At 41.3% G+C, this 9,119-nt stretch overlaps 1 pseudogene; it reads left to right on the plus strand.

Moving 5' to 3' along the window:
• The first annotated feature begins 448 nt into the window (after positions 1-448).
• On the plus strand, positions 449-2,995 carry LOC120985876 (annotated as a pseudogene).
• The last annotated feature ends 6,124 nt before the right edge of the window (positions 2,996-9,119 follow it).

Below are 9,119 nucleotides of genomic sequence, written 5' to 3' on the forward strand. Positions count from 1 at the left end.
TGCACACGGTCACCGTGAATACTGAGACCAGGCCCCGGCCGCTAATGCACTGATCCCTGAGCCTGCTGTCTTCAAAAACTGTAAGTACTTAAATTAGAGTAATTCACAAAAAATCTATTACTTAGATGTTTTATGGGGTAAGGGGTTGGGTGGTTAGAGGGGGGAGAATTAGGGAGGGGTTAATAGGGCCCTCGCACTTGCAGCTCTCTCTGCTCTGTCCCTGATTAAAGTCTGACTGTTGCCATGGAGAGCAGACAGCAAGCCAACCTCCCATGAGAAGCAGCATGCTCCTTCAGAGCCTCCTTCCATTATAGCAGAGCAGCACGTGCTACGTCTGTTGATTTTCAGTGACGCTATGCCTGTTGATTTTCATTGACACTATGTCTGTTGATTTTCACTGATGCTCTATCGGTTGATTTTCACAGCATTGGTACTATTCTTAGCAGCCATGAGTGACGGGCGAAAAAGGCTAAGTAGAGCAGGTTACCGAAAAAATGCAAAAATTAGGCGTGAAAAACAAGCCAGGGAGCTTGAACAGACAGGAAAAATTGAGCAATTTTTCACGAAACCTGTGGCTTCTTCTAATACTGAGCAGGGTGAGGAGGTAGTTGAAGATTTAACTGCTGACATCTGTGAAACTGATGTTGCTACATCATGCAGTTATGATACTTCCATAGCTACCAGTAGTACTAGTATTGCCAGAGAAACAGAGACTTCTGAATCAGGTCCTTCGAGTTCAGTAGAATTTGATGATCCTGTTGTACAAATAGGAGTGAGCTCTGACCCTGCTGAATGGGTTTTAAATGATTGCACCAGAGACCATGTGGCTAAACATGGAATAATTCAAAATGAGAATCTGGACTTTACACAGTCGAGAATGCTGTATGCGGACCATTCTAGGTTGCTAACTAAACACCTTTTTGAAAAAGAAAACTTTAATGGAGAGAAACAAAAAAGGAGCTATTTGGTTTACTTCAAAAGCAAAGGAGTAGTGTTTTGTGCTCCATGTCGTTTGTTTGGTGGCAAATCCCAGTTGGCAGAAAGTGGCTTCAATGACTGGAAAAATGGCACGGCTCGATTAAATGAACACGAGCGTTCAGCTGAACACAAATCCTGCGTGCTATCTTGAAAAATAGAGAGCATGTACACTGGGGAGAATTGATGAAAGTCTTACAAAGCAGTGTTCTGATGAAATTCAATATTGGAGAAATGTTTTAAAAAGAGTTGTTGCTGCAGTTAAGGCACTTGGCACTCGAGGACTTGCTTTCAGAGGGAAAGATGACCGTTTTGGTTCCACACATAACGGAAACTACATGATGATGTTTGAATTTCTGTCAGGAATTTGACCCATTTTATAGCAGAACACATTGCCCGTTACGGCAATGCAGGAAAAGGAGTCACATCTTACCTCTCATTCACTACCTGTGAGCAGTTTATTCAGCTTATGGCAGATTCTGTTACAAAGCAGATAGTTAAGGAGGCAAAGGCTGCTAAATATTACTCTATCAGTGTTGATTCAACACCGGATAGCTCCCACACGGATCAGCTGGCCTTCATCTTAAGGTATGTCAAGGAAGATGGCTTACCGATTGAGCGCTTTCTACATTTTATTCCAAATCCTGGACATAAATCGGAACAACTGGCTGAAGTGGTCCTCACCACTCTTAAGTCATATGATCTTGATATTGCCAACTGTCGTGGTCAATCATATGACAATGCAAGCAATATGTCTGGCCATTATAGAGGATTGCAAGCCATAATTCTGGAAAGAAACCCACTTGCTGTGTATATTCCATGCGCTGCACACTCTTTAAATCTAGTAGGGAAGCATGCTGCTGAAAGTTGTCCTGAAGCCTGTTCATTCTTTGGTCTCCTACAATACCTTTACATTTTTTTTTACTGCTTCCACTCACAGATGGGAGATTTTACAAAAACACTTATCATCTGTGCCAAACACTGTAGCGGTAAAGAGATTATCTGACACACGAGGGTCAGCCAGGGAAGATGCCTGTCAAAGCTTAAATCGAAATTGGACTCAAGTAATCGAAGCCTTAACAAAAATTAAGGAAAATACCGCAGAGGCACCAGGAACATGCAAGGAAGCTGAAGGTCTTCTGAATAAAATACAACGTCTGGAGACTGCACTTATGAGTGGTTTGTGGAGTACTATCCTGGATAGATTTGGTGCAGTTAGTAAAAAACTCCAAAGCATTGGTATTGATGTTGGAATTGTAGGGGAGCTGTATGAGTCACTGATCCAGTTTGTTCGAGAAACCAGAGGCCTATTCCCGACTTTTGAAGCTGCTGCAATGGAAAAATCTGTTGTGAAGGATTATGAGACTAAGAGGAAAGGTGTACAAGCACGGAAAGTTTCAGCAACTTTCAGCAAGACACAGGCAGAGGTAGCCCAAGAAAACTTTCGCATTAACACCTTTTATGTTATTTGTGACAACTTAGTTGCTGAACTTATGAGAAGAAAAACGGCATATGACTCTTTCGTTGGAAAGTTTAAATTCATTACTGAACTATCAAAAACTGAGCCATCAGCAATTTCACAGAATGCAAATAACCTTTGTTCTTCTTACAGCAAAGACTTGGAACAGGAGTGTTTTGTTGATGAGTGCCTCCAATTTCGTTCATACTTAATAAGTTCTTCTGCAGAAGATACCTCTGTTCTGGTGATGTCCCGAATGATAAGAGAGAGAGGATTGCAAAGTATTTATTTAAATGTGGACATTGCTCTCAGAATGTTTTTGTGTACTGCAGCAACAAACTGCTCAGCTGAGCGTTCTTTCTCGACTTTGAAGCGAGTGAAGAACTACTTGCGATCCAGAATGGGAGAGGAAAGATTGAACTCCCTGGCAGTGTTGGCAATAGAGTCTGAACTCACAAAATCTTTGGACTATGAAGAGCTCATCAACAGCTTTGCCACACAGAGAGTTCGGCGAAAGGCATTTTAGTTTCCAAGTATAATTTAGATCTAATAGTCTAATATTCAACAGTTTGCACTTAAGAAATGTTTACAGTTTCATTTGTTGTATTCAACAAGTTGCATTTCAGTTTAATATATTAATATATTTAATTAAAGTCATCTAAGTTATTAAAAACCTCATCGTGTCCGTTTCAGGATAAATTAATTGATGTAAGTAAATGGTGTGTGAAAGTCTGTGCTATGGCTAAAGTAATGTAATGGACTGGATGTGTTGATATGTACAGTGGCATTGTCTTGTATGAATGACACAAATTGTGTATGCATGTCCAGTAACAGCTGTTGAAGCCTTGGTGCTGTTACTGCTCATGTGGACTCTGGACTGACCACGTGCTAATTCAAACAATTTGAAGACGTGATCAATATAGTATAGTTGACCTGGATGACTGATCTTTGTAAAGTGGTTGAATTTACACTTTATATTATTATATGTAAAGATTCTCTTAAAATAATAGATGCAAAATTTGGTGCAGAAAACACAAAATATTGTCCTTCGTTATTCACTTTTAAATACAGAAAGGAAGATGTGAAGCTCCGACAGGAAAGGGTGGGGCCTAAAGAGGAAGGGGTGGGGTTTACAGAGGAAGGGTGGAGTTAAATTTATATTAGGGGGGTGCCCGAGTTAGTCTCGCCTAGGGCCAGCACAAAACCAAGATACACCACTGGGTTGATCAGAGGCACTTTAAATGATGGCAGGTGTATGCTGACTCCTATTTAACATGATTTTGAATGTGATTGCTTAATTATGAACACAGCTACATCCCCAGCTATAAGAGGGTGTGCACACTTATGCAACCACATTATTTTACTTTTGTTTTGTTTTCTTCCCTCCACCTAAAAGATTTCAGTTTGTTTTTCAATTGAGTGGTACAGTTTATAGGTCACATTAAAGGTGGAAAAAGTTCTGAAATGATTTATGTTTGTATATTTTTTTTTTTACATCACAAAAAGCTGACATTTTAACAGGGGTGTGTAGACTTTTTATATTCACTGTATATACCTTAACATTAGCCCTTTACCAGGGAGATCCTTCTTGTTGTCAGTATATGAACTACATTAGGCTCTAAGAACTGTACCTCTCTGTGTATTCCACTACAAATGTAATTCCCGCCTTCATTTACTGCAACCGTTAAGGCTCAGTTCACATCACAATTTTGCTTTCCGTCCTTCTGATCCATCAGAAGAACAAGAAAAAAAGGATCTTGTAAAAAAAAAAAGATCATTTTGCATCAGTTGGCATCTGTTTGAGCCATTTTCTCCTGAGATCAGTTTTTAGACTGAAAAAATAAGTACTACATGACATTGTTAACTCAACTTTACTAAACACTTTAGCACAAATCTGCCCTTTAAACCAGCTGTACATCTATAAATGTTGGCCAAGCCATCTAATATTGAGGGAGGTTTCCTGATTCAGAAGGGCATATGTCAGGGAAGATCAGGATCAGAGAGTGAGATTTCAAATGCCCGGTCTGGCAGTAGCTAACTCCCTTTTCCTTATTCAGGACACATGTACAGTCGTGTTCAAAATAATAGCAGTGAGACATCACTAACCTGATCAATCACTGTTTATGGTAGAAATTATATTTTTACATGGCAAATAATTTACTAGCAGGTGATAGAAACCCAACAGTCATGCTGCTGATCTCTGTAATTCAATCACTTATTGAAAGGGGCATGTTCAAAATAATATCAGTGTGGAGTTCAATGAGTGAGGTCATTCATTCTTTAAAAAACAGGTGGCAATTATTGCCCTTCTTTAAAGAAGGGAGGTCTCAAATGTTGTACATGCTGGTTACAGTGCATTTCTCTCTGAAATTCGGAGGAAAATGGGTCGTTCTAGACATTGTTCAGAAGAACAGGGTACCTTGATTAACCTCCTGCTGTCACACTAATGCCGAAAGGCGTCACTGCGGCGGCACTCTCAGGTCTCAATGACGCCTATTGACGTCATCTCGTGAGACCAAAGATTTTGCGTGAACGCGCGCGCGCATTCACAGCGGCGCGCTGCTCGGAAGTTATACTACAGCCTGCCAGCGCTGATCATTCGCTGGCAGGCTGTAGATGTTAAAAATATCGCATAAGAAAGGTATATTAGACGCTGTTTTGTTAACAGCGTCTGATATACCTGCTACCTGGTCCTCTGGTGGTCCCTTTTGCTTTGATCGACCACCAGAGGACACAGGCAGCTCTGTAAGTAGCACCAAGCACCACACTACACTACACACACACCCCTGTCACTTATTAACCCCTTATCACCCCATATAGACTCCCTGATCACCCCCCTGTCATTGATCACCCCCCTGTAAGGCTCCATTCAGACGTCCGTATGTGTTTTGCGGATCCACGGAACCGCAAAACACGGACACCGGCAATGTGCTTTCCGCATTTTGCGGATCCGCACATTGCCAGAACTATATAGAAAATGCCTTTTCTTGTCCGCAATTGCGGACAAGAATAGGACATGTTCTATATTTTTGCGGAAGGGAAGTGCGGACCCGGAAGTGCAGATCCGCAATTCCGGATCCGATCGGGACAAAGTCTGTCCCCATAGAAATGAATGGGTCCGCAATTCCGTTCCGCAAAATGGGGCCTAAGGGTCCCTTATCACCGCCAGTTAGTTAGCTACTTGTTAGGTAGTTAGCACCCAGCCCACCGCACCACAGTCACTGATTAGTTGCTGATTAGCATCATTGCTGTCGCTAATCAGCACTAGTACTATATAGTATCTGTAAGTGATCAAGACTGATCACAATCAGATCTATATCAGTACATTAGGGTCACCTTAGGCTCTACAAAAAACGCAGTGTTCGCCCAATCAGGCCTGATCTTGTGCGCACACTTGCGTTCAGTCCGCCCCACCGCAGTGACAGAAATTTTTTTTTCTGATCACTGCAAAAACACAGTAAAACCGCTGTGGCGCTATAAAGATCACTTTTGAGGGGCATGGTGAGTTTATAGAAGATTTTTTTTTTTTTGCCACAAGTTAGTGGAAATTTATTTTATTTTATTTTTTTTCTTACAATGTCTCATATTCCACTAACTTGTGACAAAAAATAAAATCTTACATGAACTCACCATACCCCTCACGGAATCCAAATGAGTAAAATGCCCTGTGAAATCCTAAGGTACTCATTGGAATTTGGGCCCCTTTGCGCATCTTGGCTGCAAAGAGTGTCACACCATGTGTTATCGCCGTACTCAGGAGAAGTAGGGCAATGTGTTTTTGGGGTGTATTTTTACATATACCCATGCTGTGTGAGAGAAATATCTCTGTAAATTGACAACTTTGTATAAGAAAATTGAAAAAAAGTTGCTTTTACAGAGATATTTCTCTAACCCAGCATGGGTATATGTAAAAATCCACCCCAAAACACATTGCCCTACTTCTTCTGAGTACGGCGATACCACATGTGTGACACTTTTTTGCAGCCTAGGTGCGTAAAGGGGCCGAAAGTCCAAAGAGTACCTTTAGGCTTTACAGGGTTTGCTCACAATTTAAGCCCCGCCCAAAATGCCAGAACAGTAAACACACCCCACAAATGACCCCATTTCGGAAAGTAGACACCCCAAGGTATTCACTGAGGGGCATAGTGAATCTGTGGGAGATTTTATTTTTCTTTGGCAGAAGTTAGCCGAAATGGAAACTTTATTATTATTTTTTTTTCCTCAGAAAGTGTCATTTTCCGCTAACTTGTGAAAAAAAATTAAATCATACATGAACTCACCATGCCCCTCCACGAATACTTTGGGGTGTCTTCTTTCTAAAATGGGGTCATTTGGGGGGTATTTATATTATCCTGGCATTCTAGCACCTCAAGAAACATGACAGGTGCTCAGAAAGTCAGAGCTGCTTCAAAATGCGGAAATTTACATTTTTGTACCATAGATTGTAAACGCTATAACTTTTGCGCAAACTAATAAATATACACTTATTGGATTTTTTTTTATTAAAGACATGTAGCACAATAAATTCTGACACAAACTTGTATAGAAATGTAATTATATTTGAACAATTTTACCATAAAAATTTAAAAATACACTTTTTTTTAGAAAATTGCGGTCTATTTTGATTAATATGAGAAAAACTAAAAATCTCAGCAGCAATCAAATACCACCAAAACAAAGCTGTCTTTGTGAGAAGAAAAGGAGGTAAAATTCATTTGGGTGCCAAGTTGCATGACCGAGCAATAAACTGTTAAAGTTGTGAAGTGCCGATTTGTAAAAAACGGCCTGGTCACTAGGGGGGTATAAACCTGTGGTCCTTAAGTGGTTAAAAAGTTGATTGGAGAGGGGAAGACATATAAAGAAGTGCAGAAAATGATAGGATGCTCAGCTAAAATGATCGCAAAAGCTTTACAATAGCAACCAAAACCTAAAAGACGTGGAAAAAAGCCCCCGCAAAGTCCCACTGTCGAAAAAAAGACATGTGCTGAAGAGGTTACAATTTGCCAAAGAGACATTTTGTGGACTGAAGAAAGTAAGATTGTTCTTTTTGTGTCTAGTGGCCGGAGAAAGTTTGTCAGATGACACCCAAACACTAAATTCCAGCCACCAATGATTTTAATACTGGGGAGGGCACACTGCCCATCAATGATTTTAATACTGGGGAGGGGGGGGGGGCACACTGAATTCCAGCCCACCAATTATTTTAATACTGGGGAGGGGGGGAGGGCACACTGCCCGTCAATGATTTTAATACTGGGGAGGGGGGGAGGGCGCAGTGCCCACAAACGATTTTAATGCTGGGGAGGGGGGTGCACTGGCCACCAATGCAAACATTGTAGAAACAATCCCGGCACCTGACCTCTGACAGGGAGCTGCTGCCTGCACAATTAACCCCTCAGGTGCTGCGGATGGCAGCGCCCTGTCAGAGGTGCGTCCCCATCACCATGGGAACGCCTTGAGTTTAGAATATACCATCGGATCTGAGTTTTCTCCAATCCGATGGTATATCTTAACTTCAAGCGTCCCCATCACCATGGGAATGCCACTGTGTTAGAATATACCACCGGATCTGAGTTTTCTCCAATCCGATGGTATATTTTTACTTCAAGCGTCCCCATCACCATGGGAATGCCTCTGTTTTAGAATATACCATCGGATCTGAGTTTTCACGATCGTGAAAACTCAGATCTGAAAAAGCTAATAGTAATTTTTTCCGTTATAACCATGTTATAACGGAAAATAATACAGTGAAGTTCCGGTCCCCATTGACTTTAATGGGTTCCGGGTTCGGGGTCAAGTTCGGGTCACGAACCCGAACTTTGACCTGAAGTTCGTCCGAACCCGAACAACCTGGTGTCCGCTCAACTCTAGTTGTGAGTCAATGGGACAGAGAGCTGCCGGAGTTTTCTAATGTGTATTACCAGTCTAAGGTCTCATTCAGATGACTATAGTGTTTTGCGGTCCGCAAATTTCGGATCCGCAAAATACGGATACCAGCTATGTGCGTTCCTCATTTTGTGGATCACACACGGCAGGCACTATGATAGAAAGACTATCTTGTCTGCGATTGCGGACAAGAATAGGACCAGCTCTATCTTTCTTGAAGGGCCGTGGGAACTAAACTATGGAAGTGGAAAGCACACATCTTTTGCGGCCCCATTTAAATTAAATAGCGGAATAAATGCAGACCCAGAAATACGGTCATCTGAATGAGCCCACTGCTTACACTGCTGCAACCTGTACCTGTGCCAGAAACATTTAGGCCTGTGCCCCTCCCCTGTGCAGGTCCTGTCACTTATCTGTCTGACACACTGTTCGCTCAAATAAGTAAATAAAAAGCAAATTAATATACCCCAAAAAAGGCTGTAATTTTGTCACTTCACCACACAACGGCAAATCATACTTTTTTTTTTTGCCACTAATACACTTCAAAAAAGGCTTTAGAACATATACCTGCACCGCTGAACGGCAATATATATTTTTTCCACTAATACACGCCAAAAAGGGCTGTAATTTTCTTACTTCACCACACAATGACTAATAAGCCCTTTTTTCCCCCACTAATACACGCCAAAAAAGGCTTTATATAACTGATATATTTTTTTGCCACTAATACACGCCAAAAAGGACTGTAATTTTCTCACTTCACCACAGAACGACTAATAAGCCCTTTATTTGCCACTAA

The sequence above is a fragment of the Bufo bufo genome, chromosome 1 (genome assembly GCF_905171765.1).
Source record: "Bufo bufo chromosome 1, aBufBuf1.1, whole genome shotgun sequence".
In the NCBI taxonomy this organism is placed as follows: Eukaryota; Metazoa; Chordata; class Amphibia; order Anura; family Bufonidae; genus Bufo; species Bufo bufo.